Raw genomic sequence first — 23,794 nt, forward strand, 5'->3', positions numbered from 1 at the left:
TCATTTATATAACAAAGAAAAGTCCTACTTTCAAACAGGTTCACATCAGAAAGTACTGGGACTAAGACTTCTGGACAGATTCTAGGGGACACATTTCAACTCCTATCATTAAAAAAAAACATGTCTGTGTAAGTAATAAAGAAGTATTAGAAAGTGGAAACACATAGTAACCCAGTGAAAGTTTCTTATACTCGCCCAGGAAGAAGACATATCTTGATGGTGAAGTGGCAAATACACAAGAAAAGAGTGAGAGTCCTGTTTCAAAAAACACGTTTTACTTTCTGTACCATGACTGTTTCTATCCTTGTGGGGAGCTTACTATTATTACAGTCAAATTTCATGTAGAATAAACTTACATTTTCTCTTTGGAGCGAAACCAAAAGTAAAAGAGATGCTGTTCAAACCACATATATGCGACAGACCAAAGAGTTCTAAGAGATGAAGATGTTATGTCTCCTTCTCTTAGGTGGTGTCTTCAGGGAGAACAAACATGTTTGGGTTCATCCAAAAGAGGCAAACAATTTAAATGTGTCCCATGTGACTCTGTGACAAGAAACTCTTTTTAAGTGGATTGGTTATTGTGTCTTTACCTGAAATCACCATGGGATACAACTTTTTACAGTATTTAGTGTCTCTTAAAAATAAACTGATAAGAATTTTTTAAAGTTGTATTGGTGAACATTCACTTGTGAGATAAGGCTACTAGTAATATATTATTATATTCATAAATTGGGGAATCCATAAATCTAGCTATGGGTTAAAAAGCCAAACCCAACCATGAATGAGACAAAACCTCTGCTTCTAAGGAGCTGATCTAAATCTTCAGAACCTACACGGATGACGATTCAGTGCACAAGGTCAGTTTGTTCAGAATTTTGTCCCTCGTTCATCCTGCTAATTCCATCACAGTACAGTTCTCAAAGCCGCAGGTCCTGTGAGGAGAAGTTATTTCATTAAAGTTTTGCTGGTTTAAATTGTGGCATTAACTCCAAAAATCTCCTCTCATGCTCATGTTGTCTATGATTGCTTTGGAACTAGAAGTGTTGAGAAGTTGTGAAGCAATCCCATGGCTCACAAAATAAAAAATATGTGCTCTGAGACTCTTTATAGGAGAAAAAAAAGTTGCCCATCCCTGATATTAACTTGGGGGCTTTAAGTGTAATATTATCAAGCATTTGAGCAGATTTCATGCTACATTGCCAGAAATGTGGCTTTACAGACCTGCTGGGAGCGGTCCTGCTAAGTAAATCATGGTGGGGTCTTCAGCTGGTCGAGTTTACACTTCCATGGTTTCAGCTTGCTTGGTCCTCATTTGTGCCCTAAGCAGTTTGAGACAAGGCCTACCGATGGGCTTCTGAAAAATCACAGCGCAGAAAACCCTACAGAGCCCCGTTCTCCTCTGCAATGCATTAGTTCCCTAGGATTAGAAAAGGTTTGATGACAACTGGCTGGTTTTTGTGGTTGTGGTTGTTTGTGTTTTTATTTTTGTCCCCATTGCTCAGGTGCTCACAGGGCATGATTCAAAAAGCAAATCTGGTCATACCCTTGATTGACTTAAAACTCTTGACATCCATCTTGTTCTTTTGGTAAAGTTAGCATCTTAAAGGAGACTCCCATGTTGCTTCAGGCTCTGAGTTTGTATACGATTTTTCCCAGCCTTATCTTTGGCCTCTCTCTCCTTTTCCTGGTGCAACTACTAGAGCCATATTGTTTGGACGTCCCTTTGTCCTTCTACCCTAGAGCATTTGTAAATTCCTGTTTCCTAACCTGAGTGAAAGCAAAGAAGCCCTTGTGAGTCAATTAACTGCTTTGGCTGATAACGAACAGGTTGACTGACAATTCAAACCCACCCACTAGCTCCTGGGAGAAAGACCCTGTAGGACAGGTTCGACTTGGTCCCTTGGATTCACCATGAGTTGAAACTCAATTACAGTAACCTGAGAACTTCTCTCTGCTTCTGACCCTCAGCCCTTCAAACCAAATCCAAACTCATTGTCCCTGAGTCCACTCATAGCAACCTTGCAGGAGACGCTAGAACTACCCCTATGAGTTTCCAAGACTGTAACCTGTATAGGAGTAGAAAGCCCCATCTCTCTCCCATGGAGCTGCTGGTGGTTTCGAACTGCTGCTCTGGTGGTTAGCAGCCCAATATGTAGCCATTATGCCATTGGGGCTCCTTCCATCGATGTTCATTTCTACTCATCCTCCAGATCTTTGCTTAAATGTCATGAGGGTCCTACTGTCTGAAAATCCACTATGATCGTTCTTCCCTTCCTCCGCTACGGTGGGCTTTCCTGTAAACTGCAGGGAAAAAGAGAAGCCAAGTTCAAACATAGAGAACCCTTTATTATTGTCTTAAATAGGAAAAAAACAAACCATCCAATGAAGGAGACCATCTGCCAATGTCCCAAGGATTGACCACCAGACAACTGGATAAATCGGACAAGGGAATCAAAGGACACTGTTGAAATTGTGATTGATGGCACCATAGTTGGGAGGACAGAAGCAGAATGGAGGGCATGAATGGGATCCATACATTATTACAGATAAGAAAAATGTACAGGATTGGTTTGGATACCATTTGACTATCTTGGGTGAGGCATGACTCATAACCATGTGACCCAGTGCCTTAATTTCCATCAAGGGCACACCCAGGTAAGTTCCTGAGGGGTGGGTGAGCCTGCTCTTCCCTGGCTGTCTGGAGAGTGACAGTAATTACACATTGCCTAAGGGCAAAGATTGTTACAATTCTAGTATGCCTCATATGGTCCCATGAATTTGTTGAAGTACCTTCATATGTACCAGGCATTTGACCATGAATTTGTTCTTTGGAACAAGACCTTGGTCATTGTAAGAACAGCTACCTACAGCATGGTTCTCTGGATGTTTTCTAAACTTACATGATTTGGTTCTTTGCCTAAAGATTTGTATCAATAGTTTTTCTGAATCCAATACCAAAACAAAATCCCTTTTCTTATAAACTCATGCCCCCTCCTTTTTTGGTTTTTTGCCAATTTTCCAGAGCTGTACTCCTATACGCCATCATGTTTCTCTTCTTTATAATGACAAGGTGTTGAAAAATAAACATATCACTTATTTACAGAAATGGTAATACAAACCAAGTTTCCTGCTAAACGTTCTTCCTATTTTCATCTATGATTTTGTATCTTTACAAAATACAATTTTTGTATTTTTTCAAAATTGATTTTCTTTTAACCTGTCAGATATATGCTTTACCGACACTTTAGAGGATAGTGCAGGACCATACAGTTTCATTCTGTTGGACACAGGATCACGAGTGAGAACCAATGCTACAGCACTGAGCAGCAATTTGTTCATCCTCTTTTAAGATTCCTAGCTTTATTACAGGAGTATGTCCAGAGATGCACATAAATAGCATCTTGGGCCAAATCTGAACAACCAGTAAGAATGGAAGCTATGTCTAGACTCGGGAGATTAACTGACCTGATTAAAATGATCTGACTACCTTAGGCATGAGGAAACTAGTGATAAGAAGGAGAAGGAAGAAGGAGGCAGCAAAATGAAATGTCTATTAGTATCTTTTGGTCAAGAACTATACCCAATATAGTGTTTCCTGGGCCAGAACTACACAAAGGGTTTGTTCTCAGCTCCTAATTTAAAAACTGTTGGCTTGAAACTACACAGCAAGGACACAAAAGGAAGACCTGGGTACCAACTTCCATCGAGATTGCTGATGGGCAGATTTCAACTCACAGCTGCAGAGCTGAGCTATGCTTGACGGGGTTTGCCAGGGTGGGACCTTTGCTAAGCAAATAGCTAGGCTGTCGTCCAACGCACCTGTAGGTGGGTTGGAAGCACCGAACTTCCAGTTCATAATCTGGCTAATTTTAATATGCTATCATCATTTGCAATACACAAGAGAACTCTGGGGAGCAGATCTTCTCTATCCTTAAATGGGAATCAACTCACTGACAACAGCTGTTTGGGGTTTTCTTTTTGGGTTGGGCCAGAATTGCAGGGGTATGGCCTTGCATGTGTGTATTGGGTTTGAGATGGAACAATGTAGGTCACTTCTTGTTTCTCTGGTCAGTTTGATTTCAAGTTACTTTTGCATCACTGAGTATATCCGGAGGACATTGCAAGCATTCATCAGTTTAGGAGACGGAGGGACTTAATTATAAATTTGCACATTTTTTCAGATGATTAAACTATGAGTGTTTATAAACTCAGGAAGAATATATTGGGTTGTGTGTGTGTTTGTTTGGGGTTTTTTACCCCCTCAGAATTTTCTTTTCAAAGACTTCTCTGTATGTTCTGGTTAATTTAGAAAGAGTCCCATGGGGTGCTTATTTTTATACACATATATTGCCAGAGTGGTTCCTGTTTTGGTTTAAATGTGTTCCTTCTTTTTAGGCAGATGAAAGAGAACTTTCTTTCAAAAGAACTTGTCTGCTGATCATGTTTGCTAGAGCGAGCCTAAATAAATTTTGTATTAAGAGTTTACCTATTTAGTGAAATCCTCTTGGCTACATTATCTGGTAGACTTTGTCCTCCTTTAGAACTGTGTAACTCGAGTGTTGTTATTACCTTCTTTCCAACCTATAATTTGTATTTCCCTTCGGGATGACTCTGTAATGTCTTGAAAGAGGAGTGTTTCTCTGTATGTTGGCTTATTCCCTTCACAGTTAGAAGTTAAGATGTGGGCCTGTGGACTGTGCCAAAACACTAAAGGCGTGCCAGTAATTAATCCTGTAGCAGGTAAATGGATAGGAGAAGAGTGTCTAGGTAAACTAAAGGACAGTTGCAGAAGACAACCAAAGTACTATAAGGATATGTGCAGAGACCAGAGGGTAAGAAAGCAGAAAGGAAGAACACCTTGGCCTTCTTCAACCCGAAAATGCTGAAGGAAAAATGCAAGCCTCAGTTGAGTTTTCTATTGGCAAAAAAAACATTAATGCTGCAGAAAGATCAAAAATAAAATGGAAGGACTACAAAAAGTCACTGCACCAAAAAGAACATCCCACCATTTTAGGAGGCAGCATATGAGTCAGAAACAATGGTGCTGAAGAGGAAGTGCAAGCTTCGCTGAAAATATTAGCCCAAAATGAGGGGGTTCTTCTCTAGCCTTGAGTAGGAATCAACTCAATGACAACAGTTTGTTTTGAGTTTTCTTGGGGGAATTCATGGAATATGAAGTGAAATATTTCAACAAGCTAATGAAGCACGGAAAACACCCAATTGTCTATGCCAGGAAATTTGGAAAACAGCTACTTGGCCAAATGCCTGGAAGAGATCCATAGTTGTACCCATTCCAAAGAAAGGTGACCCCACAGAATGCTCACCTTTTAGATCAATAGCACTGTTTTTGCACACAAGTAAAATACTGCTGAAGATCATCACCAATGAATGCTGCAGTTCCTTTAAAATAAGGGGAATTCCAGAAAACTTCATTGTGTTTATGTGGAACAGAACAAGGGAATACTGAATGGTTTAAAATCAAGAAAGTGTGTGACAGGGATGTAACTTCTCACCATACTTATTCAATATGTACGCCTCACTCCCTTTTTGTCAGTTTACTTGATCATTTTTCCAACCTTTAATTTTTAGATTATTTACATACATACAGTTTGTAGAGAGCACATTGTTGGCTCTTTTTTTGGTCCATTCTGCCACTCTTTCCCTTGAATAGTACATTTAAATCATTTACATTCGGTGGGTGTACTTACCTGTCAAGTTTTTTATGCTTTTTTCTGTGGTGTTGATGGTTTCTTTGTTCTATTTTATTTTCTGTACTGAGTTATTTTTGTTTGTGGATCTCATTGTTGTTGATTTTGTGTTTATGTCTTTATTATTCCTTCTTTTTTTATTTTGATGAGTAAGCTTGCTAGTTTCATGGTTACCCTGAAATCTGCTTTATCTTCTCAAATTTAAAATGATCTTTTACTTCTTAATATCACCTTGACTTCTTCCCTACATAGTTCTAAAGCTACATCATTTATTCCTCCTTCTGGTTTCGAAGTTGTCATTTAAAGATTGATGTCTCTGGTTTCAGTCTTGCAGCTTTTATTTTTGAGATTTCTTTTTCTGATTTAGATTCTGATTGCTGCTGCCATGTGTCTTAATTTCATCTTGTCTGATGCTCTTGGTTGTCTGTCCAAAAGACTCCCTTTAATATTTCTTGAAGGTTGGTCTGAATTTTACAAATTCCTTTTACTTCTGTTATCTGAAAATGTCCCAGACTTACCATCATATTTGAGAGACAATTGCTTAACAATTTTTTTAATTTCAGCATTTATATATGTCACGCCCTTTTTGCCTATCTAGGTTCTATGGAGAAATCAGAGATTATTCTTATTGATTCACTTTTGTAATTAACATTTTATGCTTAAAGAGATGCTTGTATTTGATTTTTAAAACTTCAATTATGATATGGCTTGGTGGTTTTCTTTGAGATTATCACCTGCATAGGGTTCATTCAGCTTCTTAGATCCATGGTTACTTTTAGTGGTGGGTGAGCATTATTGTTGTTTAAAATCTACCTGTGAAATAGTAAAATCTGACATTTAAAAAACATGAAAGCCATTCCCCAAATTTAAGGATCAGCCATATAGACACAATTTTATTTATAGAAAATAAGGCTATATCCTACATTTTCCTTGATTAAAAAATGTCTCCACTAAAAATCACATGGAATGTTTTTAACACATGCACTAATGCTATTTATAGTAAGTGTTTGCCTTGAACTAAATCATATTATGACTATTATCTAGACTGAAAATGATCCCTTTTCCATTTTGAGAAAACAAATGTTTACTAAATATGTAGAAAAAAACAGATGATAGTGGGATTGTTCCCATTTTACCCCTTCCAGATTATAAATGCATTTGATATGCCAATCACTACCATTTTCCTTAGAAAATTTCTCCTCCAAACAAGAATAGTCTTATCAAGAATTATACTAGTCTAACTTTCCATGTCCCATAGTAAATATATCCTAAATTGGGTTGTCTGATGGATTTCAACTCTTGAATTCTTGTTGAAGTACATCCAAATGTATAATAGCATACATCTTTTCCATGATCATGCTAAGTATCTATGCATTTAAGGAAGTTGGAGAATGGTTATGAGGTGGGCTGTGACCTGCATCGTAGGCAATTCAAATCTACCTGCAGCTCCATGGGAGAAAGCTGGGGCTTTCTATGTCTGTAAGCAGTTACAGTCTTGGAACTCCACAGGGGTTGCTGTGAATCAGAATTGACTAGAAGGCAACGACTTTTGGTTTGGGGTGGGAAGTGGTTAAAGGTTCTGTTTAAGTGAAAGGTGAGTGGATTTAACCCCCACTCTGCCGGGGAATCACGTGGCAGTTTGGTTGCATTAAGATTTTCGCCTGGGAAACCCTCCTGCAGTGGTTCTCCACCTCCCTCATGCTGTGACTCTCCATACAGTTCCTCATGTGGTGGTGAGCCCCAACCATAACATTATTTTCATTGCTACTTCATCACTGTCATTTGCTACTCTTTTGAATCGGGTGACCCGTGAAAGGGTTGTTCATCCCCCAAAGGGGTCTTGACCCACAGGTTGAGAACCACTGCCTTTCAGGATAGGTCTACTCTGTCATCTAAGGTCTCTATGAAGGGACTTCCAAAAGCTCATGAGCAAATTCCAGTATCTTTTAATTTCATTTTCCCACAAACTTTTGAAGCAGCCTCATCCGGGTTGGAGTCAATCCCATGGCAATGACCTCTATATTTATTTATTTGGTAAAAGGAATGATCTAAGGTCATCTTTCTTTGTGCCATCCAGGGAATTCCATCTCCAAGCAACATAAACAAAACCTCACTGCTATTGAGTCAATGCTGACTCATAGCAACCCCTGTGGGTTTCTGAGATTGCAGGAGTTTATGGGAGTAGAAAGCCCATTCTGTCTCCCTCTGATCTGCTGGTGGTTTTGCAATGCTGATCATGCAGACAACAGCCCAACAATGCACAACAATGCATAACTACACCACCAGGGTTCCCAGGGCAACACTACAGGACACAATAAAACTAACCCCTGGGGTTTCCTAAACTGTCATCTGTTCAGGAGCAATCAGCAGGTCTTTTCTCCCACAGAGCCACTGGGTAAGTTGAAACCACTGACCTTTCATTAGCTGCCTCATAATTAACCATTATATCACCACCACGGCTCCTCAATATCATTTTAATGCCTAAGTATACTGAAAAATTTCAAACTTTAGTGAGAGAGAGGCACTTAGCTATTTACAGAAAAGTGACAATTCCCTGTTCTTAGAAGTTGAAACAAAAGCATGAAATTATCTATATGTGCAACATTTTCTTTTCTTTTAAGGAAAGAGGTGGTGATTTCAGATACTAAATAGCTGGGAAAATAATGTTGAACTTTTGAAAATTATGATTCCTTATTTTGCTAAAACTTATGAAAGCAATTATCCTCAAATGTTAGTGCGCACATCGTGGGGCCCCATTCCAAGAGTTTCTAATTCAGTAGCTTTGGGGTTGGACAATTGGCATTTCTATTAAGTGACAAGGTGATATTCTGGGAGTACTTTGAGAACCACCAAGAAGTCCCAGTGTCCTGCCCCTCCTTTGAAAGAAAAGCAACTGCACACTCAGAAAGTTTTCTGTGGTTTAGGCCAAGATTATAAATCGTAGGAACTTGGCATCATTAAAATATGCAAGATCCCAATGTTGACTCGAATTGCTTATCTTGTTCCCCAATTTCCTATTAAAATCTTAAAATGAAATAGGTCTTCCGTGACTGGGGGAATGAGGTAGTGCCCAGAAAACCACTGGGAGCAAGAAACGGAGAAGCCTTAGAATGGAGAGCACATGGTGGACTCGTGGCAACCATGTGTATAGGCATGAAATACTTTTTAGCAGTATGTCCCCAAGCCTTTCTTCTGAGGCACATCTGAATGGGCTTCAACCATCAACCTTTCTGTTAGCAGCCTAAGGCTTTCATCCTTTGTGCCCCCCATGGTCTCTAAAATGGTGGTGTTTAAGGAACTAAATAAACAAGTTGTTGAGCAGTAGATCCTCACAGTAGGCAGAGGAGTAAAGAAGGCAGAGTTGCATGGCTATGCTAAAAGGAAAGGAAGTCTGGAGAAGGGATTTGAAAAGTGGCTCCAGATCTTGACCATAGAAAGGTTGTGAGCATTCCTGGAAGGCAAGGGATCAGGTACCATAGAAATGTGCGGAGAGCACAGTTCTTGGCCTCTGGGCAGTCCCAGGCTTCCTCACAGGTTCTAAGGAAGAGAGACCTAGTTGCTGACCAGCTGGAACTTTCCCCTTACCAATTTAAACAAAAAGGGAAATGAGATGCTTAAGTAGTCTTATACGGAAGGGTTTTCTTTTGCTTCATTCTCTTATCATTCTCTAGGGATAATTTTCATTCCAGTGAAATTATTTTATTTGGCAGATTGATGGTTTGATATGTCTGGGATTCATTTTTCAGTAGGTCTTTTTAATAAATACAGTCAGAGTCTAGAGTATGTCGGCCATAAGCAATCTCTTCAGCTACCTCAAGTTTTTTGTTTTCTACTTCTCCTACTGTATCTACTAACTCATCAAACCAACTCCTAATTTCATGTGGTTTGATTTCTCACAGGCCCTCTTGGGAAAGGGGCCTTCTTGATATTAATCAAGAATATGTTTGCAACGTCAGCCAGCTGCTCAAAGCTCAAGTCTGGAGTCAAGCTTTAGAGCACAAATCATTTTTAAGTCTGTTTCCTCCTATACTTACCATTTTTGTTTTGTTTCTAAGAATTAAATGAGAATGCATTTAAACATTGTTAATGATGTTAGACCGTTAGTGTTAACGATGGGAATGATGTTTCTTGTTACTAGTACACATTGCAGTGAAGTTGATTTAGAGTCAAGGTAAGCTCACATGTGTCTGAGGTCAATTTCCCGGTCCTTTTCCTTTAATGTTTTTCCCACCTCAAACAATCTAAGTTGTTGTAACAAGAGGGACACGCTGAGTTTTGCTCCAGATCTGTACGTGTGACTCTCTTACTTACATGTTTTTGTGTTTCCTGATTCCTGGTATATCTAATTGGCCATCTTTGTTAATGTAATGGTGAGTATCCCTACTGGTCCCACTAGATCTAAACTCACAGGTCTCTCATCGAAGACAGATGCCCACAAGAAAAGTTAAATTGTTTAAAGATTTAAATAAGAGTTGAAGACCAAAATAGAAGTCACTTCAGGAGTATCTAACTCACCATACTCAGGGTAGCCAGAGTAGTCTTTCTAAAATATAAATCTGACATCCTTTTGGTTCTAAAATGCCTCCGAGATCCTACAGCATCCTGTGTCCTCACAACCCACCAGTTTTTTCAACAAAATTTCTCTTTCTACGTTTAATCGCTCTAAGTTACTCCAGTCTGAACCAGTTGCCTTTGGGTTGACTCTGATTCATGGAGGTCACATGTTTTTTCGGAGGAGAGTGGAGTTTCACTGGCAGCCATCTTTCAGACGTAGATCATCAGGCCTTTCGTTAAAAGCATCTCCGATCTTTCCATTAGCAGCCACGCACCATAACCAGTTCACCATCCAAGGACATGGCTTTAAGATTCTCACTCACTGTTACCAAATGGATTCCAACTCATAGCAACTGTACTAGACAAAGTAGAACTTTCCCTGTGGGTTTCCGAAAAGAAGCTATAACTCATTACAGCAGTAGAAAGCATCATTTTTCTCTGAAGGTGCAGTTGGTGGCTTAGAACTGCTGACCTTGTGGCTAAAAGCCCAACATATACCCACTAAAGCAATAGAGCTCTATTTCAAGATCAATCCCCTCCAATTTTTCTTCTCATTCACATCTAATCATGGGTTCACTTCCCCAATCTAGCAAAGACCTTTCACTTTAGGTTCTTCCCTGTAACTCACAAACACACTGAAAAAATCATTGCCTTGTCACTGTCTGCCATTAATATTCTCTAAAGAACCCTACCACTTGGCCTTTACAGTGTACTTGATGAAGCTGTGAGTTAGAGAAAGCACCAAGGATGCCTAGCATTGTATCTGGAGGTATGTTCACAATGACCATGACTTTAATACATGCAGCTAGCAATTTGCATTAGGGAAGCTGCCTCCCACTCAGTCTGAATGGTCCTTGGGCATGAATATGCATTCAGGGGAGAAGAGGGTCCAGGTAGATTACAATTACTCAGTGGGATTATAAAAGGTGGTGGAGGAAGCCTTAGGGGACAAGTCTGTGAACTGGAACACAGGCATTTTAAAAACGGTGGGAGTTTCTCCACAGTAACGCAGGGCCATGAGGATAAAATGAGTGACTTGGTATGTTGGCAGGGGGCTTTGTGAATAAACTCAGACTAGAAAGGCAGTATGAAAGAGCAGTACTCAAGCAGATCATAGCCATGGTAACCTGATGTTAAATACTAAAATGGGTGGGTACTTCCAGTCCGATGGCAAACTCAGCAGACATGTTACAAAGATCCTCTCTATCAAAGACACAAGAGATCAAATGAGATAGATGCAGATGATAGTCCTGACTTCAGAAGAAAGAATAGAGATATTTATTAAATTTCAGTGAGGAGAAGCTGAACAATGGTGTTGTGAGAGGAGACAGAGGGTGACTTGTCAGCTAACCTAGTGCAGCGGTTACCTTGAATGTTTACAAACAGCATTCCATCCAGAGGGCAGTCTAGAAAAGGAGGAACTGGTGATGAGAAAGGAGATCCTTCCTTATTATCCACACCTTCCAGGTGACCAGGAGTGGAGCCTGCCCCTCTCCCGACTCACCCAGCAGATTGTGGAGGCCCTTTGCTCCCGGAAAAGCCCTTGCTCTACCTGGTTTCAAAGTCTTACCTGTGCGGACCAGACACTAAGTGCACAACCCCACGTCTGGAGGTGCTTGAATTCCCTCATCAGACAAGCAGAACACGTAGTGTTGAGTTCCTTTCCAAACCTGGATGGGAGGAAACTCCTTCTATAACCAACTGCCCCAACCTCAGCTGATTTTTGTGCCTGCAAAAATTCCTTCCAGGAGCAAGCACGCTGACTTTAGCTGGCAGATTGTGCCAAACCACAGAGTATTCTGCCCCACACAGCTTTCCCTTTTCTATGTCAAACAAGGGGAAATATAACAAAGGAAAAGATACAAACTCTAGTTCTTTAATGTCCCCACCCAACTGTCATGACCCCAATTTACCTTACAAATCTGGCTAGATCAGAGCATGTACACTGGTACAGACAAGAGCTCGCAACAGGGAATTCAGGACAGATAAACCCCTCAGGACCAATAATGAGAGTAGTGGTACCAGGTGGGTAAGGAGAAGGTTGGGGGAGAAAAGGGGAACCAATCACAATGATTGACATTCAACAGCCCCTCCAGAAGGACAGACAACAGAAAAGTGGGTGAAGGGAGACAGTGGTTGGTGTAAGACATGAAAAAAATTAAAAATTAATAAGGGATCATGAGGGAGGTGGGGAATGAACTGATAGTAAGGGCTCAAGTAGAAAGTGTTTTGAAAATGATAGTGACAACATATGTACAAATGTGCTCGACACGATGGATGGATGCATGGATTATGATGAGCTTAACCACTTAAACAATGACAAAAATAGAAAATCTGAAGACCCATAATCAAAGAAGAATTTGGTCAGATCATTAAAAACTTCCCAGCAGCTCCCGCAGGCAAAACAATCCAGGTTTGTGCTCCAGACAGGCAGCATCAGCAGGGACAGACAACTCGAGGGCTTTGCTGTAGCACATACCTTCAGAAGGCATCATCAACCTGTACAAGCTGTGGTGTGTGCTCTGGAACAACACCTCCCTCTGGGCAAACAGAGCACGTGGCTCTCCCCCACGTGGCTCTCCCCCACGTGGCTCTCCCCCATGTGCCCCCCCCCCCACATGGCTCCCCTTGGCAGTGTCTGGGAGCTCTGAAGATTGCACACAGAGGTCCAGATGCCATTCGTTTGGAGAACGTCAATGAAAACACCAACCGCTGGTTTGGATTTCATCGGTTGGTGGTGGTTGATCCACTGTTTGGAATGCAGCCAATTCAATGGAAGAAATAGCCTTCCTTTTGGTTCTGTTGCAATGGTGAAATCCACCACCATGAGAAGCTGCGTCACCACTTTGCATGTGAATATCAGACTAAAGTGGACGGTAAGATCATCTTTTATCTTTATGACAAAGGCAAAATTGAGCTAACCATCTCTCTGCTGGATGGGACGTTTGCATTCATTTTATTGGATACTTCCAATAAGAAGTTGTTCCTGGGAAGAGTTACCTATGGAGTCAGACCTTGTTTAAAGCCATGACTGAAGATGGATTCTTGGCTATGTGTTTAGAAGCTAAAGGCCTTGTTAACTTGAAGCATTCCATGATTCCATTTTTAAAACTGGAGCCTTTTCTTCCTGGACACTACAAAACTGGAGTTAAAGCCAAATGGCAAAGTCGTGTCTGTGGACAGGGTCAAATAACATCACTGTCGGGATGAGCCTCAGCATGCCATGTATGACAATGTGGAGAAACTATTCCCAGGTTTTGAGATAGAGACCGTCAAGAACAACATTTGGATCCTCTTTAACAATGCTGTGAAGAAGCATTTGATGACGGACAGAAGGATAGGATGCCTTTTATCAGGGGGTTTGGATTCCCGTCTAGTTGCTGCCACCCTGATGAAGCAGCTTAAAGAGGCCCATGTTCAGTACACCTTCCAGATGTTTGCAATTGGGATGGAAGACAGTCCTGATTTACAGGCTGCTAGAAAAGTAGCAAATCACATAGGAAGTGAGCACCAGGTGGTCCTCTTTAATTCTGGGGAAGGAATTAGGGTCCTGGATGAAGTCATATTTTCCTTGGAAACTTATGACATTAAAACAGTTCATGCTTCAGTAGTTAAGTATTTAATTTCCAAATACCTCTGGAAGCACACAGATAGCATGGTGATCTTCTCTGGAAAAGGTTCAGATGAACTTACACAAGGTTACATATATTTTCCACAAGGCTCTGTCTGCAGAGAAAGCTGAGGAACAGAGTGAGAGGTTCCTGAAAGAACTCTACTTATTTGATGTTCTCCGTGCAGATCGAACTACTGCTGCCATGGCCTTGAACTGAGAGTCTCATACCTGGATCATTGATGCTCTTCCTACTACTTGTCTCACCAGAAATGAGGATTCCAAAGCATGGGACAGACAAACATCTCCTGCGAGAAACCTTTGAGGACACTAACCTGTTACCTAAAGAGATTCTTTGGCGACCGAAAGAAGCTTTTAGCGATGGGATCACCTCGGTGAAGAATTCTTGGTCCAGGGTTTTACAGGACTATGTTGGACATCAGGTTGATGATCCAACAATGGCTACTGCCTCGGAGAAGTTTCCCTTCCCCACTGCGAAAACGAAAGAAGGTTACCACCGCCGTCGGATCTTGGAACGCCACTAGCCTGGTCGGCTGACTGGCTGGCCCATTGTTGGATGCCTAAGTGGATCAACTTCTCTGACCCTTCTGCCCGCACACTGACCCATTACAAGTCAGGTGCCAACGTTTAAGGGCTCCCTGAGCAGAAGAGCCAACGGGAATGCTGCCAGTTTGGCATTGTATGGGGCCACAGCTGGGTCCTGGGAGAAAGGAGCCGACTACCCAAGTTTACTTGGGAGTCAAATAAAAGTCTTACATCTGAAGAAAAAAAACAACCTCCCAACAAAAAAACAGTCTGGGCACAGATGGCTACACTGGTGAATTCTACCAAACAGGCAGAGCTGACATCAATTCTACTCAAATTATTTCAGAGTACAGAGCAAGATATAAAATTCCTGACCTCATTTTATGATGTGCGCATAGGCCTGATAGTCAAATGAGGCTGGGGGGAGGGGCAGCAGGTGGTGGTGGGGAGTTGATAGCATTGATGATTATATAGCCCCAATGATGGGACTGAACAACAGAAATGTGTGGGAAGGGAAGGGATAGATTGGAATGAATATGGTATGTCAATAAAAATCTTTCTTGAGAAAAAAAGAGAAATGGGTCTAAAAATAAAACAATACTACTCAAATGATGTAATGATTGTACAATTCTTGATATGATTGAATGACTGAACTACTAGCTTGTATAATATGTAAACTATGTGCCAATAAAACGGTTGGGGGTGGGGAAAATCAGGTACAGACGATTAAAAAAAAATAAAGGCCAATATCCCTCATGAACATAGATGCAAACATATTTGCTCCAATCCTAGCCAATAGACTCCAACAACATGGGAGGGAGGGTGAAGAAGGGAGGAAGAAAACGAGAGCTGATACCAAGGACTCAAGTAGAAAGAAAATGTTTTGAGAATGATGATGGCAACAAATGTTCAAATGTGCTTGACACAATGGATGGATGTATGGATTGTGATACGCGTTGAATGAGCCCCAATAAAATGATTTTAGAAAAAGAATCCAATATGCCTAAATAGCTAAATAACATTATGACCAAGTAGGTCATATTAGGCATGCAAGAATGATTCAACGTAAGAAAAACAATCAATGTAATATAGCACATAAAGTAAAATAACCATGATTGTATCAATTGATGCAGAAAAGGTATTTGACAAAATCCAACATCCATTCCTGATAAGATCAATCAACAAAATAGTAATAGAAGGGAAATTCCTTCACATAATAAAAGACATATGTACAAAGTCAATGGTCACCTTTACCCTTAACAGAGAGAAATTGAAAGTACCCCTCTTGCATGTAAGGACCAAGCAAGAATACCCTTTAACACCCCTCTTATTCAATATTGCTCTAGAAGCCTTAGTTAGAGCTGTAAGGCAAGAAAGGGAAATGAAAGCATCTAAATTGTCTAAACAAAAAAACAAGAAGTAAAACTTGCTCTGTAGATAATATGATCCTATGTTTAGAAAATCCCAAATAATCTGCAAGAAAATGGTTGGAATAGATTCAGCAACATGGCTAGGCACAAGATCAACATACAAACCTAAATATGATGTCTTCAGGCTAACAAAGAGAGCTCTAAACGGAAATCAAGAAAATATCATTCACAATTCCACCCCCCAAAATGAAATACTAAGAAATTTTAGAAACAAAAGATCTGTATGAAAATTTTAAATGCTACTAAAAGAAAACTGAAGAGACCTACATAAATGGAAGAATAAATCATGCTCATGGAAAAGCACACTTGACATTGTGAAAATATCTATACTCCCAGAGAAATCTATAGATATAATTCAATCGTGGTGCAGATTCTGCTAAACACTACTCACGAAGCACAAGAAAGCAGAGGCCTCTCACTTCCTAATCTCAAAACCTATGTATAGCCATGGCAGTCAACACAGCCTAGTGCTGCGATAATTGTAAGACACATAGACAAATGACAAAGAGTTGTGAACCCAGAAGTAAATCCATCCACTCACAGAAACCTTCTCTTTGACAATGGACTGAAACACTCTAAGTTGGGAAGAGATGCTTTCTTCCAAAAATGGTACTGGCAAAACTAAAAATCCACTGCAGAAGAATGAAGCAGCACACAGATCTTACACCGGATACAAAAAAGGACTTGAGAAAGCAAAGATCTACGTATAAAACCCAGAACCATACAGATCAACAATGAAAACATAGAAAAATAATTAGGGGTTCTAATACATGCCATAAATACAACTATCAAACAATGAAAGTCACACAAACAGCAGAAGACCATATCTAATCACAGATAATTTATGCAAGGCCTAATAATTATGGTGTCAGAAAAAAATGTTCATTACAGTTGGGTACTACTCATGTTCTCCTCCCAAATAGTGATTGTTCGATTGTTTTTTCCTGACTGATTTTTAGGACTAAGTAGTCCTATATTATTTTTCACCTAATAAATTATAAGTAGTGGTTTTGATTTGATCCATTTGTGCTTTGGCCTCTTTATTTAACACTATTCCACAAATAGTTCTTGCTTTTGTCCTGTGCCCAGGCTTTGTGAGGCTTCAGCTGTAATAGTGAATGAGATATGACCCAGAAAGAAAGGGAGACCAGTAAATGTAGTAGGAGACAAGTACCAGAGCCAGGGCATGGGAAAGCAGTAATCGATATATTCAAGGTGGTACTCCCCAAAGAGGATTTTTTTCCCAAAGCTATGTATATAATTTTTTTTACTAAAGAGCTGTGGTAGGCCTGGTTGACTAAGGAAACAAATTCAAAGAGAGAGCTTTATATCAAAGAGAAATTATATATTGAGGAAACATCCCAGCTCAGTCCAGGATGAGTTACTAAGTCTGATATTAGCCCACATGTTCAATACTAGTCCATAAATTCCTCTTTAGACTCAGGTAGCACATGCAATGATGCCGAATGCAGGATGACCACAGGCCAGTGGTTGGAAAGTCATGTGGATCCAGTGGTGGTGGAAGCATCTCGAGGCTGGCACGGGAATCCACGTGGCTCCTTCACCTCACTGAGTGATTCCTCCACAGGACAGTGAAGCAGAGAGTGTGGCCCACCTCCAGGGAGAAAGAGAGTAAATTCCCAGAATCCTTATGAGAAGGTCACACGGAAGTATCATCCAGCTGTGACCTGACTGACAGTTTAGACTCTACCTACCCCTAGACCTATTTATCAAGTTGACATGAAAATTACATAACTACCACAACAATCTTATCACCTCCAAAGTACTCTCCATTACACTTAATACATTTGTCGAATCTGAGATTCCAATTTTGGAAACCTTTTTCAAACTCATCTGTTTGGATAGCTGACAGACAGCACCTCCCTCATATTTTCCTTCACTTCTTCTGTGTCATCAAATCACTGTCTTTTCATGTCCCTCTTCATGTTTGCGGAAACAAAAAGAAGCCACACGGAGCAAGGTCAGGTGAGTCAAGCAAGAGAGGCGAGCTGGGTTTGTTGTTGTTTTTGTTTGTTTGGCCCAAAACTGGCACACTGGGATGGCTGCATGAGCCAGGCGCATTGTAGTGGTGGCAAAACCAGTCCCTTCTGCCACAAATCAGCCCTTTTTTGTTGCATACTGTAACTCAATCTTTTCAGAGCCGCTAAATAGAAAGCTTGATTAAAAGCCTGACTTGTTGAAATGAACTCCAAATGCAGGAGTCGACATTTCTGCCCATTCTAGAAGTTGACAGATGTCCAGAATCTGAGGTTTGTCATCAACTGACATTTCACCTTTTTTGAAAAGAGAAAACTGCTCATACAACTTAGTTTTTCCCATAAGGCTTTCCTTGTAAGCTTTGCCCAACATCAAAACAGTTTCTGCAGCCTTCCCCAGCCTCCTCCCTCAAGCAGGAAACAACATTTCACAGCTGCACACGCAGTTCTCTTAAATCAGCCACCCCCCAAACAATGAGGTTCAAGTGAAACTGCTTCTATGAAAACATTCACTGTGGCCAGAGAGAGCCTTTCCAGGCGACACCACAGGTGCACTAACTCTGAGCAAGCGGCTTACCTTTCAGGGAAGGGGGTGGGAGGAGGATGCATATACTAAGACAGCTTTGCTCCACGCAGCACAATTCCAGTTTTGGGGGGTTACCCCCTCTTATTCAAGGCTAGAGACCCAGGAAAGACTTCTTAGGGAAAGAAACATTTATTCAGGAAGTATGAACAGAAATTTTCAAAACTCTCACTGCCATCACATTGATTTCAACTCCACAACATCAAGGGCAGCAGTTCAAACCTACCAACTGCTCCAACACAGAAAGATTAGCGTTTTGTTTCTGTGAAGATTTGCAGCCTGGGAAACCTCAAAGGGGCAGCTCTACTCTACCCTGTACGGTTGTTATGAGTCAGAATTGACTGGATGGTGGTAAGTTTGGCTTGATTTTGGAAGGGGAAAGGGAAGTATCAGAGTGGGAATGGCATATAAAATCAATCGCTTAATTGTTATATCATGTGCTTATATTAATAATTTACACAAGTTCCCAAATGCAGGTCCATAAAAAATGCCCAAAGTGACATTTAATAACTTTAAATGTATTACACTAGGAGGAGCATGATGTTTTCCCTGATGCTGATACCTTTCTATTCGAGGGATCTTAAGATGTCACCTTTATCCTAAAATGAAAGTACTAACAGAGAGTGATGTGACAAAAAAATGTTTAGTGAGATAAAAAGGTTTCCAGACCTGTGTTCATCCCTGAATTTTACTAGGTTTTTTGGTTTTTTTTTTTAAGTTCAAACCTCTACTCTGGATAAAAGTGTTTTTTTTTTTTTTCCCTTTTTTGTCTGTCTTCGTTTAAAAAACCTCACAATACTCAAAACATCTATGGCTCTGATTTATTTTGTAGTACAGAGTAAACTGTTCTAGTAACATGTGAGCTGAGGGACAGGAGCATAAATCACAGCCCTTTGAAACTCTCCTTAGCTGCTCAACAGTTACCGTTTAGAGACAGTACTTTCTGAACAGTTTCCAGAAACCTGGCATTTGTGCTTTCGTTTGCAAACTGCTTTTGAAATGCAAGTCTGTTTCCAGGATTTGTTCTGACAGGACTCCTAAGATTCTTAATGGGAGAAGAAATATTCTAGGTTTTTGGAATTAGTTTGATAATATTGTTACCATCAAATACAGTATTCTCAAATAGAATACAGCATTACCAAACAACATGCCAATAGATGAAGGGGTTCTAAGTGCTGGTCGCAGGGCTAACCAGTCTCTGGATTATCCCATTTAGTTCTCACAAAAACCTTGTGAAAGAACAGGTATTACTCAAAAATGGGAATTAGGCAACCTGGTGGTGCAGCGATGAAGCACTTAGCTGCTGACCTAAAGGGTGGTTGGAGTTCACCTCCCCTTCTGGAAAACCCCAGCAGGCAGTTCCACTCTGTCCTATCCGGTCACAGGAGTCTAAATCTGGAGAGCAGTGCATCTTTTGTTTTGTTTTTATGTGGGCTGACTCATTGACTGGAAGGCACGTACAATTACCCTTAAGCTACTGAGGAGGAAACCTAATGCGGCAAGGTTAAGTAATTTGCCCTAGGACAGAGACCCAGGAAAGCCTGTAGTTTAGCATAACAACACAAGACAAGTCCCTTTATGATTCAAAAGCTGGCTTGTTTTCTGGCTAGGAGTAGCTGGATAAAAGTATTGGAAAATGCATATGAATTGTGTGTGTGTGTGTAAAGTGTTGAAAAGCAAGGCTGTTACTTTGAGGACTGAGGTGGGACTGACCCAGAACAATTTTCAATTGTCTCATATGCATGTTAAGCTTTGACATTACAGAGGGAAGATTGAAGAAGAATCAGAATCGATGCATTTGAATTACGGTGCTGAATTATGAAAGAATATAGAATTGAAGTATGGAAGTATATCAAAAATACCATGGGCTGCCAAAAGAACTAAATCTGTCTTGAAAGAAGTACAGCCAGAATGTTCCTCAGAGGAAAGGAGGGCAAGACTTGTCTCACATTCTTTGGCCACGTTGTCAAGAGAAACCAGCTCCTGGAGGACAGCATGCTTGGTACAGTAGTGAAAAGGAGAAAGGTCCTCAACAAGATGGATCAAGACAGTGGCTGCAACCGTGAGCTCAAACTAAGAAGCACTGTGAGGATGGAGGAGGACAAAGCAGTGTGCGTTCTGTTGTTAGAAGGGTCGCTGTGAACTGGAACTGACTTGATGGTACCTAACAACACACATATCCACACAGAAGTGAATCCATGAAATCCTTGGTGTGGGTTCCCAAGCCCACTTTGCAGTATATATACTCTCCAGAATAGAAAGCTATTAGCAATTAACATTGTACTCATTCAAAAACTGTCAAGTCAATGCCAACTCAAAGTGACCCTGTAGAAACTGGCCCTGTGAGTTTCAGAGACTTGAAGGTCGAAGTCCAACGCATAACCACTACACCACCAGGACTCCATTGTACACTTCTATCCAAAGTTTACTTTTAGGACCAAGATGTTCCTGAGCACGTCCCACATTCACCCTTGCCCTATAGAGGTAAAAAAAAATTGCATTCGTTTTTAAAATCCATGTGTCTTTTACTGGGATAATTTAAGGTGAGAAAGAATACAGCATTCCTCTAGTTCCTAAATGCTTCCTCCCCTCCCCCCACTATCATGATCCGAATGCTCCCTTGCAAGACTGGTTAGACTAGAGGATGTACACTGGTGCAGATAGGAGCTGGAGGTACAGGGAATCCAGGGCGGATGATACCTTCAGGACCAGGGGTGTGAGTGGCGATGCTGGGAGGGTAGAGGGTGAGTGGGTTGGAAAGAGGAAACCGATTACAAAGATCTACATGTGACCTCCTCCCTGGGGGACGGACAACAGAAAAGTGGGTGAAGGGAGATGCCGGATAGGGCAAGATATGACAAAATAATAATTTATAAATTATCAAGGGCTCATGAGGGCGGAGGAGCAGGGAGGGAGGAGACAAAGAGGACCTGATGCCAAGGGCTTAAGTGGAGAGCAAATGCTTTGAGAATGATGAGGGCAATGAATGTACAGATGTGCCTTACACAATTGATGTATGTATGGATTGTGATAAGAGTTGTATGAGCCCCTAATAAAATGTTTAAAAGAAAAGAAAAAAAAGACTCAATTGAGGGCAAAGGGGAGAAAGGCAGGTGGAGGGCTAAAATCCAATCCAGTCCACTGTGTAGAACTTTCCCACAGGTTTTTCAAGGCTGAAAGCTTTAAGGAAGCCAAAGGTCACCTCTTCCTCCTGTGGTTGGTTCCCAAGCCTACTTTGCAGTTAGCAGTGCACTACACCGAGGTTCCTTTTGTGGAAACTAAACACTCCATCAAAAGAATACAAATTTCCTTAGCCTAAAAAAAAAATTCCTTACCCTTAGTTAAGTGATTCTAAGTTTTCAGGGTTAGCTATTGCTACAGAAGGTGGGTAAATGGTAGTAGAGAAAACGTGAGTTTAGGAGAGAAGTCTGAGTTCAAATCTTCACATTTCATGAATTCCATTGTTCCTGTTTGTGGATGAGTCAACTCAAACCCAGAATGCTTAGGAGTCTAAGTCGGTGACATGGACGAGAAACACATCACCTGATTTCTAATCTAAAGCTCAAATGACAGGTAATGTCTGGGAAACACGTAGAGCTGGTGATTAGGGGTGAGTGGGGGAAGAGGAGACCTGAAGAACTTGTTTTAGGCTAAGGTGATTTCATGGACTCCTTTCTTGGGTCTCCATCTCCTTTCAGGGTGGGAAGAGGTTACACACACACCCTCCCTCTGCCCAGTGAAGGAATTTATCATGATCTCTATGTTTTCATGCAATGTTTTAACTGAAAAACAAAAACCTTAGGAGAGTAAAACTGTACATGCTTTACCATGTCTTTTCATACTTCTACCCATTGAAACTTTATTATACGTTCAGAAAAGGCAAAGGCTTCTATTAACGCTACTTTAAAATTGTTATTTCCTGTGTAACGACTTTATTGTGCACGGACGAAAACCAGTCTCAAGGTTCTTTCAAATGCTGTTGCTTTTATGTTGCACTTAAAACAAAACTTTTTCTTCATTATAACGTCTGTTTCTTCATTTCTATACCCTTCTACTAAATATTAAGAAACAAAACATAACTCAAAGTGGTATGTTTTGCAATATTGATGACCAACTAAGCTCAGGATATTTACTTCCATCTGGTAGAAACGGGCCTCTTGTTTGCTTTCCCCATCTGTTAGCTTCTCCATCTTCCCTGCACCTTCCCCCTCTCCTTCATGGAGTTCAGTTTAACCCTCTCTTAGGCCTAATCGTTCTAGCAGTCTCACGCCTTCCTGCCACAGTGCACCCCCTTCTAAAGTTCTTCAAGTAGTATTGCAAGGACATTTGAGTGCCGACAGCTAATAGTTACTTCACCAGCTTTAATTCCACCCCCATCCCCCCGCTGGTATAGACAAGAAAACAGTGGCTGGCGTAGTAGTACTGTTTAGACTAGGGACAACAAAAACAAAATGGAACAATCCCTGGTCTTGGCGACATTAATGCCGCCACCACCACCATCCCCCCTGCGACGCCCTGTCCCCAAACAGGATCTAAGCTTTTCAGAACCCATATTATCTCTAGTAATCGGCTCTCCTAGCAGCCCTAACGGCTGGATTCAGGTAAGGCTTCCATTCCGCTCTCGGTGACTCAGAGGTTACGTTGAAATAGTAACCATTAAAAAAGCAAGCAAGCAAGCGGTGCTAACCTTTTATTCCTCTATTTGGCAAGGAAACTTCTACAAGTCCCCCCTCACCGCCCCCGGGGTGCACTGGCTCCGAGGCCGGGTCCGCTGGGAGAGCCTCCCGCTGCAGCCGGCCCCCCAGGCAGAACGCCCCCGGTTCGGTCCACTCCCCTTCCCACTGCGGGCCGGCCTGCGTCCTCGGCGCTGCCCCACAGCTCGCTGCACGCTCTCCAACCAGACAACCGCGGGCCGGGCCCGTCCACACCGAGGGCGCGCGAAGCGGTCTGAGCGGCCGCAGCACGGACACGGACACCGACCCAGACACGGTCCCGGCCCGCGGGTGCGTGGGCTCCGCACCAGCCTCCGGGCGGGCGAGGCCGGGCAGCGCGCTCCGCCAAGGGGTGGTGCTGGCGCCGGGCCGGGCCTCGCCGAAGCAGAGGAGGAGCCGGGGCCGGAGGAGGAACTTTCACACGCGCACCCTCGCCTTCCCCCCTCCCCCCCTCAACCCAATCACCGCTCCTCCGTCTACGCCGCCACTCCGGGTTTATTTGTTTACAAGCGGATTACGTCAGCTCCTCCCTCGCTTCTGGGTCGGTGGACCCGCCCCCCGTCCCCTTTTCCCGCCCCCTCCGGCTCCGAATCTGAATACGTCACAATGGTGCGATCTCTGGATTGGCTGGCGCCGGCCGTCACGCTCCAGTGA

The 23,794-nt window shown here is 41.7% G+C and overlaps 1 pseudogene; it reads left to right on the forward strand.

Annotated features, from left to right (window-relative positions):
• Window positions 1-2,601: 2,601 nt before the first annotated feature.
• LOC142451376 (asparagine synthetase [glutamine-hydrolyzing] pseudogene) lies at window positions 2,602-23,794 on the forward strand (annotated as a pseudogene).

Source organism: Tenrec ecaudatus, chromosome 6 (genome assembly GCF_050624435.1).
Source record: "Tenrec ecaudatus isolate mTenEca1 chromosome 6, mTenEca1.hap1, whole genome shotgun sequence".
In the NCBI taxonomy this organism is placed as follows: Eukaryota; Metazoa; Chordata; class Mammalia; order Afrosoricida; family Tenrecidae; genus Tenrec; species Tenrec ecaudatus.